This window comes from Pelophylax lessonae, assembly GCF_965119305.1.
Source record: "Pelophylax lessonae genome assembly, chromosome: 1".
Taxonomy (NCBI): domain Eukaryota; kingdom Metazoa; phylum Chordata; class Amphibia; order Anura; family Ranidae; genus Pelophylax; species Pelophylax lessonae.
In genome coordinates, this window is record NC_138768.1 from 853,729,893 (window position 1) to 853,745,489 (window position 15,597).

A 15,597-nucleotide genomic window follows, 5' to 3' on the forward strand; every position below is an offset into this window, starting at 1 on the left:
AATTTCAAACTTTTTTAACAAATAAAAAACTGAAAAATTGGGCGAGCAAAATTATTCAGCCCCCTTAAGTTAATACTTTGTAGCGCCACCTTTTGCTGCGATTACAGCTGTAAGTCGCTTGGGGTATGTCTCTATCAGTTTTGCACATCGTGAGACTGAAATTTTTGCCCATTCCTCCTTGCAAAACAGTTTGAGTTTAGTGAGGTTGGATGGAGAGCGTTTGTGAACAGCAATTTTCAGTTCTTTCCACAGATTCTCGATTGGATTCAGGTCTGAACTTTGACTTGGTCATTCTAACACCTGGATATGTTTATTTGTGAACCATTCCATTGTAGATTTTGCTTTATGTTTTGGATCATTGTGTTGTTGGAAGACAAATCTCCGTCCTAGTCTCAGGTCTTTTGCAGACTCCATCAGGTTTTCTTCCAGAATGGTCCTGTATTTGGCTCCATCCATCTTCCCATCAATTTTAACCATCTTCCCTGTCCCTGCTGAAGAAAAGCAGGCCCAAACCATGATGCTGCCACCACCATGTTTGACAGTGGGGATGGTGTGTTCAGGGTGATGAGCTGTGTTGCTTTTACGCCAAACATAACGTTTTGCATTGTTGCCAAAAAGTTCGATTTTGGTTTCGTCTGACCAGAGCACCTTCTTCCACGAGAGGGATGAATACTTTCGCAAGGCACTGTACAGTATATAAGTTAGAACTTTAGATAAACTGAAACTTTATAGAGAAAGCATATTTTTGGTATTTTTATTTTAAAGCATACATACATACATACTGTATTTTTTTAAAAAAAATATTTGAATGTAATTTTTGTATAAAAATTGTATTTCGCAAGTAAACAAATCATACAAGGTGCATGAATTGTACTATTTATTTTTTTATTTTTTGCAAAACATGCTGGGTTTTCTAACAAGAAAGCCCATCCACCACTGCTCTAACTCAAAGGGGCTTCTATTCACAAAGATTTTCCCTACCTCCCTGCTTGAGCTGTCAATAGGTAAAACTGCAAGTGATTTGAAGCCTTGGAAATCTCAGGTAACAAACACATTTCCCAGCATAGGGAAGCATCAGAAAATATGATTGTAAATTATTAGGATGGCTAAAGATCAACTTCCAGCTGCCAAACGACTAGATGTTAATTTTGTTCATCCTTTCATGGTAGCTTTTCTAGTACATGAAATTCCTGCTGCATTTCGCCATGTTTGGGTATACTTCCCTGCCAATGCCTTAAGGCTTTCTGAATTCTCCTGAACTTGTCTCAGCAAGGTTGAGTTTCAGTATAATAAACCAAGTCTGCTCTGTGCTTGTTCTACTCCATCACTGACAATGATTACACACGTGGAAGAGATGTTAGAGAAGTGAAACACCAGCAAAACCTTTGTTTTACTTTGGTTCACAGTGAGGAAGGGTTATTATCTCCGTCAGAGTTTTTATTACTGTCTGTGTCCCAACTAGATGAGTTTTCCCCCACTTTATCCATTGTTGGGCCATTACTTGATGCTTAACTCCACTTTATAAAAATAATTTAAAATCAGTAGCCCGACAGCTCTGACAATGAAAATAGCAGATTTTTCTGAAATACTCTACCTGTTCTTTGCCCCCTACATAGTTACATAGTTACATAGTAGGTGAGGTTGAATAAAGACAATAGTCCATCCAGTTCAACCTGTGTAGGTGTGTGTGGCCGTACTCATCTCTCATACCCCTGACTGTTCTGATCCTTGAGATGTACGTCTAAGAGTCTTTTGAAATCCTCCATACTACCCGCAGAAACCACCTCTTGTGGTAGAGAATTCCACAATCTGGTAGCCCTAACAGTAAAGAACCCCCCACGTTGCCTGAGGTTATAACGCTTCTCCTCTAATCGCATTGTATGCCCTCGAGTCCTCATGCAATCCCTTCAACTGAATAGCTGTTTTTCTATGACGAGATCACCATTGAGATATTTATAAATTGCTATCATGTCCCCTCAAAGGTGTCTCTTCTCCAGGGAGAATAAATCAAGCGATTGCAGACGCTCTTCATATTTAAGGTCCTCCAATCCCCTAATTAGTTTAGTTACGCTTCTCTGGACTTTCTCCAGCTCCAACACATCCAACAATCTGCAGCTACATCACTTACTGGTTGAACAGCACCCAGCATGACCTAACCTTCTTCCTGTGAGCCCAGGCCATCATGCACACACCCTTCTCTGGTGTGTCACTGCACTGGCCTGGGCTCACAGTACTTCTGGACACAGTAGTGCTCACAAGTTTGTACATCATTATGCAAGAATAAAGAATGCACACTACCAGTGGCAAAAGAAAAGAGATACCGGTAAGTCCCATGACACTGCAGAGCCAGCCATAAAACTGCAGGATTTAAGATATTACCCCATTCCATGCCAACAAAAGATATTGCATTTTCTTATCTCTACAGACATTCATACAGCAACATGTAACATTGACTGGTGTTATACTTTTACTTCACCATCCCTTACAATGTAGAAGAGAAGCTGTAGAATCAAATGATTCTGTATGTTACCTAAATTACGGGTTATTGCGAAGAACAAAGTCCCAGCCATCAGTGGGGAGCAGAATCCCCCAGCATTGGCTATCAGTGGAGGAAAGAAGGCCCTATTAGTTGGAGAAAAAATGCCCCATTATCCACTGTCAAGGAGGAGGGGGGGGGGGAGATTCCCCAGTATCTGTGTCAGTGACGTGAAGAAAGACCCAGTGTCCACAGTCAGTGGAGGGAAAGATTGCGAGTGTCCACCATCAATGGGGGAAGAATGCCCCAGTATTTGCTGTCAGTGGGGGAAAGAAGGCCTAAGTATTGACTGTGGAGGTAAGACTGTGGTGGTAAGTCTGCCTCTGTGTCCACTATTAGTGGGTGAAAAATCCCCCAGAGTTGGTCATGAGTGGGTGGAAAAAAAAACCTTGGCTCGTGTCCGTCATCAGTGGGGGAAAAAATGCCCCCATGTTCCCAATCAGTGGGAAGGATATGCTGCAGAGTCTGTCATTTGTGGGGAATTAAATCCCCCAGTGTCTACATTAGTGGGGGAAAAATGCCCCAGTCTTGGCTGTCATTGAGGAAAAGAAGGCCCCAGTCTTGACTGTCATTGAGGAAAAGAAGGCCCCAGTCTTGGCTGTCAATAGGGGGTATACATTTCCAATTTTTAGTGGATGTATTCCTCAGTATCTAACAATGTTAGTGGGGGGAAAGAATCCTCCAGAGTAGGCCACCAGTGGGGGTAAAAATGTCCTAGTTTCACTGTCAGTGGGGGTAAAAATCCCCCAGTGTCCACAATTAGTGGGGGGGAGAAATGTCACGGCGCCTGTAATCAGTGATTGGAGAAACACTTCAATATCCACAGTCAGTCAGGGGAAGAATGCCCCAGTCTCTATCTGTCTTGGGGGGGGGGGGAATCCCCCAAGTATTGGCCATCAGTGGGGGGGAAGGCTGCTTCAGTGTCTGCCATCAGTGGGGGAAAGAAAACTCTGGTGTCCACATCAGAGTAGGGAGGAATACCCTGTATCTGCTGTCGTTGGGGGATGGTAACCCCAATATCCACAATGTCAGTGGAGAGAAAGCCCCAGTGACCATCATTAGTGGGGGAAAGATTATCACAATGACTACCATCAGTAGAGGAAGAACACACTTGTGTCTCCTGTCAGTGGGGAGGGGGGGTTGTTCCAACGTCTATTGTCAAAGGGGGAAGAAAAAGAAATTTCCTCAGCCTTGATGTAAGTTATATGAACTCCATCCACCACCTCCGGCATTATGTTAGTGGTTCCTATTGATAGTGTCAGCGGGAGTGCAATTCAGGGACATATCATTGGTGTTCAAGGGCATATGCTTACCCTAATTACAGCTGGTTCCCACCTCTGAGAAGTGATATCACCCCCAAAACGATGCAGACACTATCAAAAACATATCACTCTGCCTTATAGTGCCAGCACAGAGCCACTGCCAAGTCCTGGAATGAGTGTCCCAGCACCCAACAGTAAAACATGTCCTGGGCTCATGGGACTCTTGAGACTATAAAGCATTAGAGTCATTTAGGGGCTGGTTGGCTGGTAAGGCAGAACTGGAGAAGGAGTAAATGTAAAGCTATTTTGAGTTTGTGTGGTTTTTTTTTTTTTTTTGGAGCCCTGTTTTAGAATATCATTTCCTTTTTTTAAGGCACTTGTAAACAACTGGTGGATTTAATGTTCTCCTGTCAGTAAAATGAGGTCCAGGGCTTTGATAATCAATAAAATGCATCCCTACACCTGGAGACAGAATGAATAGAGATGTGCAAGAGCATTTTATTCACCAGTGGTGGAGGTGGGAGATCTTATCAGTCACATTCCACCTAGAACATCTTACTGGCACCCGTTTCCTTTGCTGGCATCTGTTCTCCAGACACCTCCATTTGTTTAGGTGATATTTATTGATCTAGAGTGCTTTGGCAAGAAAACTGTAAATCCATATTGTCTCAGTGTCCTTCATAAATCAACTTGCACGTGCAACGGCTTTCTATATTTTCCTCTTGTAGTGAAATCTCAGGCTGATGTTGTGTGCCAACAAAGCCTAGTTAAAGGACAAAATAGTTGTATCAAAGGCCAGTGCCCCTATGGCCAGGGCCGGTGCTAGACTATTTTACGCCCTAGGCAAGACCAGCTACTTGCGCCCCCCCCAAAAAAAAAAAATAAAAAGGGAAAGGGTTAAAAACTCCTCTATATAATACCCAGTGACCCTGATCTGATGGTTCCTCCATGTTATGCTGTCATACCCAGTGACCCCTATATTCCTTAATGTCCTTATGTCCCTCTATGTCACACCCAGGGACCCTGATGTTTTTCCATGTCACATCCTGGGACCCCAATATTCCTCAATGTCATGCTGTCATACCCAGTGAGCCCAATGTTCCTCTATGTCACACCAGTGGCCCCTGATGTTCCTCCATGTCATACTCGGAGAGACCCTGATGTTTTTACATGTCACACCTGGGGACATCAATTCCCCATGGCACACAAAGGGACCCCAATTCCTCAGGGCACACATGGTGACCCCGAACCCCTGTTACACCCAGTGACCCCTATCCCCCATGTCACACCTGGTGACTCAGATTCACCATGGCAAACCTGTTGACCCCGATTCCCTTTCACACCAGGGATCCCGATCCCCTGTTCTGGGGACACCCACTGGGCAGTATGAAGAGAGTGGTCCGCACTCTGCCCTCCTTCACCGTGATTCCTTTTCCCAGGACGCTCCTCTCCTGGACCACAGTGCTCACCATGGCTCCAACCGGCTTGTGGTGGATGGAGAAGCAGCAGTCAGTGCTGAGCTCCGGCTCAGGTTCAGCTCTCCCCCTTTCCCTGCTTAATATCGACCCAGGGACGTGAACAGCTGCCCACCAGCTCAGTGCAGAGTATCACTTCCTGCTCGGGGTTTAGGCCACTCACCTGTGCAAAGACGTGTTCCCGTTAGGAACGTGACAATGGCTAATGCGCATCCGCGAATTCACACAGCCGCGCATGCGCGGACTCGCGCAGCTACGCACTCACGTTCACGAATGCGCAACGTGCGTTAGACACTGGCACCAAATGGTCTATTTAAACCCAGCCCTTACACTGCTCCAGTGCTGCTTTGTCTTCAGCTTTGGATACCTGTTACCTGTTTACCTGCATCTTGTTTCCAGTTCCAGACCCGGCTTGTCCTGACGATTCTCTGCTCTCCGCCTGCACCGACCTTGGCTTGGCCTTTGACCTCTCTTCCTGTCTGCTCCTACTGGCTTCTACGTTACTGATTGGCTCCTGACCCGGCTTGTCTTACCACGCTTCTGTCATTCCCAGATCCTTCCAGCCTGCCCAGGAGGCTCACCAGGCTCCTCCTGTTACCCAGGATGTCCTGCCTCCAGCACCTGCTGCCTGCTCATCGTCCTGCTCACCAGACTTCCCGGGCTACCCTCACCAGTGGCCATCGTCCGCTTCAAGCAACCTCCAGGCGCTCGTGCTACTCTACACTCCGGTGCCCCCTGTCTGCACTATCAGGGGTCCCGAGTAGGAGGCGCAAGAGAGGCCTTCCTCACAGTATCAGGCTCATCTCCAGGTACGTGATACATAGTCTTATGCTTTAATAGCGATACCTGCTATTTGTGTAACAAGTTTGTGGCCTACATACTGGTTTAAAGAGCATTTAAAGAGCAGTTTTAAATTATTTACCTTCACAGCTATTGACCTCTTGATGGAACCAAGATCATTTTTGTAATACCACCAATTTGATCAGGACCCTTTCTAGACAGGCTTTGGTAATGAGTTGTTTTTTTCTCCTGGTTATAAATGTATATATTCCATAACTCATCTCTAGCCCTGGCTACGTCAATGTGGTTTTGGGCTTGACTTGCATATATATACTGTATATAAAGACACACCTTGAGCACCTTAGAATAAAGATGGTATAGGTTTTCTACCCAAATCACCTTATTACAGAAAGGACAAAGAAAGCCTTGTTGGAGTCATGTGGTGGTATCATTGGTTCCGTTGCTTGGAGCTGAGTAGACTCAGAGTTTTTGATGTCACCATAGTACAGGCGACTGGAAAAAAGTTTGTAAGTTTTGAACTTCCAGTAACCTTCTCTAATCCTCATGTTTAAAATGTTCCCATACGGTTGTGAAAATTTGTTCCTTATTACAGGGCAAAAGACATACTGTATCGTGTTCAAACAACAAGCAGAAGGAAAGACTTTTTTTGCGGCCGTAGATGTGGGTTTCTTTTTTCCATATCCCCCTATGCAGGCTTGCTATAATGCTGTCAGACCATAGTGTGTATGTGGATGCTGGGTTTTGTGGGAATTGTTGGCTTGCCAGTGAGAAAAGACTCTTCCCATGCCTTTCATTGAAAGCACTATTTATAAAAAAAAATATATATATATATATATATATATATATATATATATTAGGAACAAAAATATTAAAATAAGTTAAAAAACAATTTTTTATTTCTGAAGATCACAGATGAGTATTTTTTAGTTTCTGTATTAAATAAAGTATTTCTGCAAATTTAATTTATTTGTTAAAAGATGAGAGGATGGTGGAAAGGAGGAAGCCAAGCTAGCTGATGGATGAATGTTATCAATTAAATAAAAAAAAAAAAAAAGAACAAAAAACAGCTGGAACATGCCCTTAGAGGTCTGAGAAGAAGGCTGTTGGTAAGCAGTAAAAAGAGTTTGGATGAGTCATTTGATATAGAAGCTATTTGACCTAATCGCCCTTCTGTAATAGTGCGACAGGTGCCAGGTCCAAGGTCCTATGATATGCAGTATTTACAATAAAGTTAACTATTTTAGCAGCAAAGGATGTGCATCGCCTTAAAGCGGGAGTCTGACAATAAAAAGAATACTACAGGGTAGATTTTTTGGCAGAAGCGACATGCTCTTAGCAAATTTTATTTTGTGTGCATTGCAAGTGTGCTCCTTTTCAGAATCTGCACTGGATGCCAAGATAATATAACTCCTGTGCATGTGTAGGAGTTACAATATCACCCAATGGCCCAGGACAAGGGGCGCTGAGCCCATAAGAAATGTCATTGAAGTTGGTGGTGCCAGAAGATAGAGTAGCAACAGCCTTCTTGTCAGGACCCAGGTATGAACTTGCAACCTCTGTTGTGTCTGGTGATGTATCTTCTTGCTGAGCCACCTGGGGTGCTGGACAGCTCCCTGGGCAATTCCTTGAATTATCTCACCTTGAACACTGTTTTTCTTGAACCTTGAACTTTTTGCTCCTCTCATGAACTTCCTCATTTGAAGCGTTACTAAACCCAGAACCTGCTTTCACTATATCGGGTTTCCCAAGTATACAGAACATGGAATTGCAATCATTGTAGTAACTATAAACTGCTAAATACCTTTTCTCATCATCAGTATATAGCAGTCTTGTAACTTCTATCAGTGTCTGGTTGCATTTGAAAAGTAACTTCACTACTTATTACTTTACCTTCCTCTTTCTTATTTGACCGTGTTGAAGAAGATACATGACACTCTTTCTGCATAGAGTTTATTGCATAAACACAGGCTTTGGGAAACATGAGAACAAAACCTGAAAAAAACAGAATAAAACATAAAGTGCAACAAAAAGTCATAAACTTCATCCCTCTCTATTCTTCCATCCTTGGGTAACGCAGGAAAGCGCGTTCCTATAGCCTAGTAAAGTAGTGTAGTTACCTCCTATAGCCTAGTAAAGTAGTGTAGTTACCTCCTATAGCCTAGTAAAGTAGTGTAGTTACCTCCTATAGCCTAGTAAAGTAGTGTAGTTACCTCCGATAGTCTAGTAAAGTAGTGTAGTTATCGCCTATAGCCTAGTAAAGTAGTGTAGTTACCAATGTTAGTATTGTAACTAGTGTAAGGGATTAGCTCGGTGGCGGGTGTGGATGACCCCTTGGGGGGTGCGTTTTCCCAGAGAGGTAGCCGACAAGTGCTTGCAAACAAACAGTGTGGTTTATTAAATGGTGTTTTCTTCACCAGGCTGTATGCAGCAAAACATCCAAAATAAAATAAAACAGAAAATAAATCCTTGCCTCTGTGGGCGGCTACCTTCTCACAACTGGAACCTGCCTAAGTATCTGTCTCCAACCTACCGTCGGGCAGACGTCCTTGTCCTACAGCGGACACTCAATAGTCCTTTTATAATAGCTTCACAGGGCAACACAGTCCTTTTGTTTCTTTCACATCAACAGTTCGTCTTCTCACCTTTGAGACGTATTCACCCTTGGTTACCGTCCCGGGCACACATCACTCCGGGGGGTCTTCTCCCAGGCCCACACATCCTGTCGGGAGGCACACGCTGACTGTCCTCCTGCTCCCAGCCCACATGGCTTCAGGACACAGCTTCTGGAGGCAGCAAACAATAGGAATTTCTCTGAACAAATTATAGAGCCTTAACTCCCTCATTCTGAACAGGTGAAGGCCTTTCAACTTCCTGCTGGCTAGCTCTGTAGCCAACACCCTAAATTAATTAATGGACTTTCTAAATCAGGTAGAAATGTATCTCCTTCCTGTGACTACATTCCCAGATTTAGCTGACTTCCTGTTACATACCCCCCCCCTCTTGTTTCAACCCTAGGGTTGGGACACAGATTTCCAGGCACGCATGTGTCAAGCACTGCTGACTCACTGATAAGCCTCCTATTATCCTCAAGCTTCCGGATGAAACTGTTTTGTCATCTTCATTGACGGATTTCTCATAAATGCCACACAGTTTGTCTCTCATCTCATATACACATTCTTCAACTGCATTTTTGGCATCATTTCGCTCCTTCTCGTTTCTGTCATCTTCATTGACAGCTTTCTCATAAATGTCAGACAGCTTGTCCCTCATAACCGTCTGTCCAATCCACCATGGAGGACCGTGATCCATAGGCAACTCAATTGGGCTAGTCTTAATGTCTTCAACATTCTTAAGACGCCTCTCTCTGCAATCCATAAATGTTTTCCACAAAACTTTGAGAACCTTTGCTTCACTAAGCTTTGTTCCAAGTAGGGACTCTTGACATCCCTCTGTGACTTGAGTTGCCTCTCCATACAGCTGTACACAATCATTGACTTTTTGTTGTAAAAGGGAATGATCTTCCTTCTTGAGCTTTGCTTGCTCTAAGATGCTGTGCAGAGGATTTTCCAATTGAGACAACAGGCTGTCACACATTTCTTCAAAGTGACCCCTGTTCCTTTTCCCAGAGATATCAATATCATTCACCAAACATTTCATATTCATAGGCAGATCTGAAGCATTTGCACTCATCAACTTCTTAAACTTTTCGCCCTCCTGAGCGAGTCGCAGTAAAGGCCTACTATTTGATTTGATATTCAGTTTATATTTCTTGCCAAACTCTTCACAGAAGTAGCCAACCAGAACATCATCAACTTTCCTTCCACCAACATAGGGGTCAAAGGCAACAACACAGTTGAACCCAGCGATCTGGGTGGTATCCATTATAGACCTCCTCTCTGCATCAGTGAAGAAGCATGGAACTGCAACACATTCTTTTACAGGTTTCTTCAATGCACTTTCTGCTGAACTATTTGACCGCTCAAGGTCACCTAGTTCTTTTTCTCTATCTGAATTCCACATGGAATGCATCTCAAGATCACGATCAAACTTCTGCCACCCGTCTTTCACCAGTTCCATTTTGGAAACACTCCCTGAAAGGCACTTATTCATTTGCTTCACGTTTTCACCAACAGCCTTAGTTTTCTCCACTAGGTTTTCAGCCTGAACTGAGAAATCACCACATTTCTTACTCAGCTCCTTTGTTTGCTGAAGTTCTAATGATACATTTTCCAATGCTTGAAGTTTTTGAAGGAACGGTTTATTCCAAAGGGGTGATTCAAGCCACGTGTCATCACATTTCTGAGGCTCACTCAGGACAGACCCCAAAACACTGATCCTTTTAAAAACTGCATCAGGCACACTATCCCCTCTTTGGGACAGATCCTCTGTTGCCTGGAATTCCTCTTCCAGTTCCTGCAACGGAATCTTCATCTCTTCTACTTGCTGTTCTAAGGCTCGCTTAGACTTTTCTAGCTCCTGAACGCTTTTCACAACATCATCCTTGGAGCTGACCACATCTTCCATTTCTGTACACAGCTGTTGGTTAACTCTTTCTAGTTCAACCTTACACTCTAGAGCTTCCTCCAAAAAGCGAGCCAAGAACAGGGCTTTGCTCTCGTTATCACGCACCTCCGTTTCTGCACGGGCGCGTTCTTCTGCATATTTTGCAGACACAGTCTTCTCTTCACCAAGCATCTGATCAAACTTCTTTTTCACATCTTCAACACACTGTAATGAACCAGCGCTTTCTTCCATGCGTTTTTTCATATCCGCTATCTGAGCTTGCAATGTTGCGACTTGCTCTGATAGGTTTTTCTTTGCTTCCGCCTCCTCTTTTAATTGTTCCAGGAAGCCATTTTTCTCATCTTCCATTTGTTTGAGCTTTGTGCTAAAACTCAGCCTTTGACACCTCTCTTCCTGTAAGAGTTCCTGCGTGTCTTGCAGCTGCGATTCCAAGATAGAAAAATCTTCCGCAATTTCTCTAGATTTTCTGTCTGCTTGAGAAAGCTGATTTGTGACACTGTCCAACTCAACCTGCAGTCGGTTTGCCTTCTCTGACAGCTTAGCACACAATCGGTCACCTTCTGACACCTTGACTTGCGATTCCAGAAGCTGTGCCTCTACTTTTTTTCTCTTGTGTTCAGACTCTCCTTTTCCCTGCATAAGAGCTTTCACCTCACTGGCTAGCATCTGGGAATAAGAATGTAATTCTGCCACACAGGCTTCTTTCTCCTTTAACTGCTGCTGGACACGTTGGGCTTCCCCTTTCCAACTTTCACAGTCCGCACGCCATTCATCTACCACATTGCTCAAAGTAGTGAGCTCATACACAGTACTCAGTAATTTAGCCTCTCTTTCACTTTTCTCTTTGTCGCTGAGAGACAATGTCGCTTTCAGAGCAACATTCTGTTCCTGCGACTCCTGCAGGTCTATTTTTGTAGCTCCCAAAGACTGAAGACTTTTTTCCAGCTGACTACGCAACTCCAACATATCAGCCATACTTTGCTTCTGCAAAGTCTGAATTTCACTTTCCTTTTCCATGAGGATGGTATCTTTCTCCATTATAGTCTCTCTGCGTTTTTGCAACTCGACCAAAAGAAGAGCAGTGGATTCTTCCCACTGTGACACATGAGACTTGAGTAGTTCATTCGTTTCCTGCAAGTTTCTATGCTCCATTTTAAGCAATTCCAAGGCTTGTTCCTTTTCTTCCATTTTCCGTTGCAAGGCATCCAACTCAGCCCTGCACACATACTCGGTTTCCTCCAAACCGATGGCCTCCATTGGCTGCTGGCGTCTCTGTTTCCAGCCTGCCATGCTCTCTTGATGAGCCTTTTGTTGAGCTGCAAAGCTCCGCTGAAAATCCGCATTTGCCTGCTGTTGAGCTGCATTTGCCTGCTGTTGAGCTGTATTTGATATAATCAGTTGTTTCAACATCTCCTCCATTTTGAGCTTACTTTTCATCTGAGCACACTGCGTCTCCATAGCAGTTTCATCAGTGTTGCTAGGGACAACAACCTTCCTCTTTAGTAGACTCTCTTTAGGCATGGATGGGGCTGGTTCAGACGGTAGCATCCCCTCCATCCATAGAATCCGGTCTCTCATTTCATCTATCTTTGCATTCTTCAGGCGTTTGGACCGCCCCATCTTCAATAACTCCACAAACAAATTTTTCACAGTCCAGCAAAAATTTTTCAGACCACTGTCTCTTTAACACATGTAGTTTTTCTCTCTCTTGCAAGATCTCTTTTCCTGCGCACACAGTTTGTGCAGTCACTTGCACCAGACACAACAAAGTTCATCAAATAATTTTGAGACCGCTGTCTCTTTAAAACACTTTTTTTTTTCTGTCAGGATCTTCTCTCCTGCACACATAGATTGTGCAATCTCATGCACCAGATAAAGTTCATCAAACATTTGCACTTCCTTTGCAGGGATCTCTGCTTATGCCCACTGCATACCTCCACCATATGTAAGGGATTAGCTCGGTGGCGGGTGTGGATGACCCCTTGGGGGGTGCGTTTTCCCAGAGAGGTAGCCGACAAGTGCTTGCAAACAAACAGTGTGGTTTATTAAATGGTGTTTTCTTCACCAGGCTGTATGCAGCAAAACATCCAAAATAAAATAAAACAGAAAATAAATCCTTGCCTCTGTGGGCGGCTACCTTCTCACAGCTGGAACCTGCCTAAGTATCTGTCTCCAACCTACCGTCGGGCAGACGTCCTTGTCCTACAGCGGACACTCAATAGTCCTTTTATAATAGCTTCACAGGGCAACACAGTCCTTTTGTTTCTTTCACATCAACAGTTCGTCTTCTCACCTTTGAGACGTATTCACCCTTGGTTACCGTCCCGGGCACACATCACTCCGGGGGGTCTTCTCCCAGGCCCACACATCCTGTCGGGAGGCACACGCTGACTGTCCTCCTGCTCCCAGCCCACATGGCTTCAGGACACAGCTTCTGGAGGCAGCAAACAATAGGAATTTCTCTGAACAAATTATAGAGCCTTAACTCCCTCATTCTGAACAGGTGAAGGCCTTTCAACTTCCTGCTGGCTAGCTCTGTAGCCAACACCCTAAATTAATTAATGGACTTTCTAAATCAGGTAGAAATGTATCTCCTTCCTGTGACTACATTCCCAGATTTAGCTGACTTCCTGTTACACTAGTTACATTACTTCGTTACCAAAAAAAGTAATGTAGTTACTGTAATCAGTTACTTTGTAACTAGTTACCCCCAACACTGCTTGGAATGACCAAGTTGTGGTGCAAGTAGAAGACTTCAGCTGTTGCCAACGTGTAGACGATCAGAATAGTTTAACAGGTTGGCCTCTGGGACATGGGGTTCATGGCAAGGAAATCCATTAGTGATTGATTTCAAGTTGTGCCAGGTTCTAGTGGGGTGGCTTTCCTTTTATAATCATCTTTGCAACCAGAATTAGACTTTTCACATGGTTGCTGTGGAATACCAGGAGATAAGTTAACATTTCTGCCCTTCTGAATTAGGCTGAGAATTAAGATATCTTCTGGTGGAGCTTCTACATCCCGTGTGCATGTCTGTATGGAGCGTGTGCTCAAAGATCCCTTTACCTACATATTATATCTGGTGGGCTGGATGCAAACACGAGCGGCAGAACTGTGTTATGTTGCAGACTGCAGAAGGGGTGCCGAAAAAAAAAAATAGATGTCACCAGGAACATCTCTGGACTTGCACAATCCCATGACAAGGCATGGCTTTAGATCTGATAAAGCTGTCACCACTCACAGCAGCTCGTCAACATTGATTGAAAACTCAGCCTGGACCAATTAGGCAAATTGAAAACTTGCCTCCCTGGGGCAGCTCCCTGTACTAGCGGTAAACGCAAGATTAACACAGGATTAACTCTGAGTGTAATGTATTTACATAATGTTTCACTGCCAATCCACTCCTGGCCATGTTCCCTGTAGAATATTGGGGGGGGAGAGTTTAAAGGGGAATACAGGAAAAAGGCTAAAAGTCAGCAAAAAGTAAGCCATAACAATGAACTGTTCACATTGGATTTTATCCAACTATGATCCTAATGGCCTGCTTGGAGAGCAAAGGTTTCAATATGGGTTTAAAATGACACACACCACTGCAGACTGCATAATCCAAGCCAAAAGCAGGTCCACTCCAACCCAACAAGACCAATCAGTATAGTAATTGACTAGGACAGGGGAAAAAAGTAAAAGGTGTGGCGCTAACTCAATCCAAGAAATATCAATCATGATTCATAAAAATGTGTATAAAAAAAACAACAATCAAAAATAAAAATATATATATATATATATACAGTGGGTACGGAAAGTATTCAGACCCCCTTAAATTTTTCACTCTTTGTTATATTGCAGCCATTTGCTAAAATCATTTAAGTTCATTCTTCTTCCTCATGAATGTACACATAGCACCCCATACTGACAGAAAAACACAGAATTGTTGACATTGTTGCAGATTTATTAAAAAAGAAAAACTGAAATATCACATGGTCCTAAGTATTCAGACCCTTTGCTCAGTATTTAGTAGAAGCCCCCTTTTGATCTAATACAGCCAGGAGTCTTTTTGGGAAAGATGCAACAAGTCTTTCACACCTGGATTTGGGGATCCTCTGCCATTCCTCCTTGCAGATCCTCTCCAGTTCTGTCAGGTTGGATGGTAAACGTTGGTGGACAGCCATTTTTAGGTCTCTCCAGAGATGCTCAATTGGGTTTAAGTCAGGGCTCTGGCTGGGCCATTCAAGAACAGTCACAGAGTTGTTGTGAAGCCACTCCTTCGTTATTTTAGCTGTGTGCTTAGGGTCATTGTCTTGTTGGAAGGTAAACCTTCGGCCCAGTCTGAGGTCCAGAGCACTGACGAGAAGGTTTTTGTCCAAGATATATCTCTGGAGCTCAGCCACAGTGATCTTTGGGTTCTTCTTTACCTCTCTCACCAAGGCTCTTCTCCCCCGATAGCTCAGTTTGGCCGGACAGCCAGCTCTAGGAATGGTTCTGGTCGTCCCAAACGTCTTCCATTTGAGGATTATGGAGGCCACTGTGCTCTTAGGAACCTTAAGTGCAGCAGAAATCTTTTTGTAACCTTGGCCAGATCTGTGCCTTGCCACAATTCTGTATCTGAGCTCTTCAGGCAGTTCCTTTGACCTCATGATTCTCATTTGCTCTGACATGCATTGTGATCTGGAAGGTCTTATATAGACAGGTGTGTGGCTTTCCTAATCAAGTCCAATCAGTATAATCAAACACAGCTGGACTCAAATGAAGGTGTAGAACCATCTCAAGGATGATCAGAAGAAATGGAAAGCACCTGAGTTAAATATATGAGTGTCACAACAAAAACGTCCAATCACCGTGGATAAGTAAGCATTGAGATTGACTTTCTGTACACATGCTCCACCACAACTCGTGTGTATAAAATGCGCACTCACCAACCATCTATAAAAGATTTCCCTTTTTGTTATCCAGTTTATCAATCCTCAACCCTTTGAGAGAACCAGTGGTAATGGTAGCTTTTGGA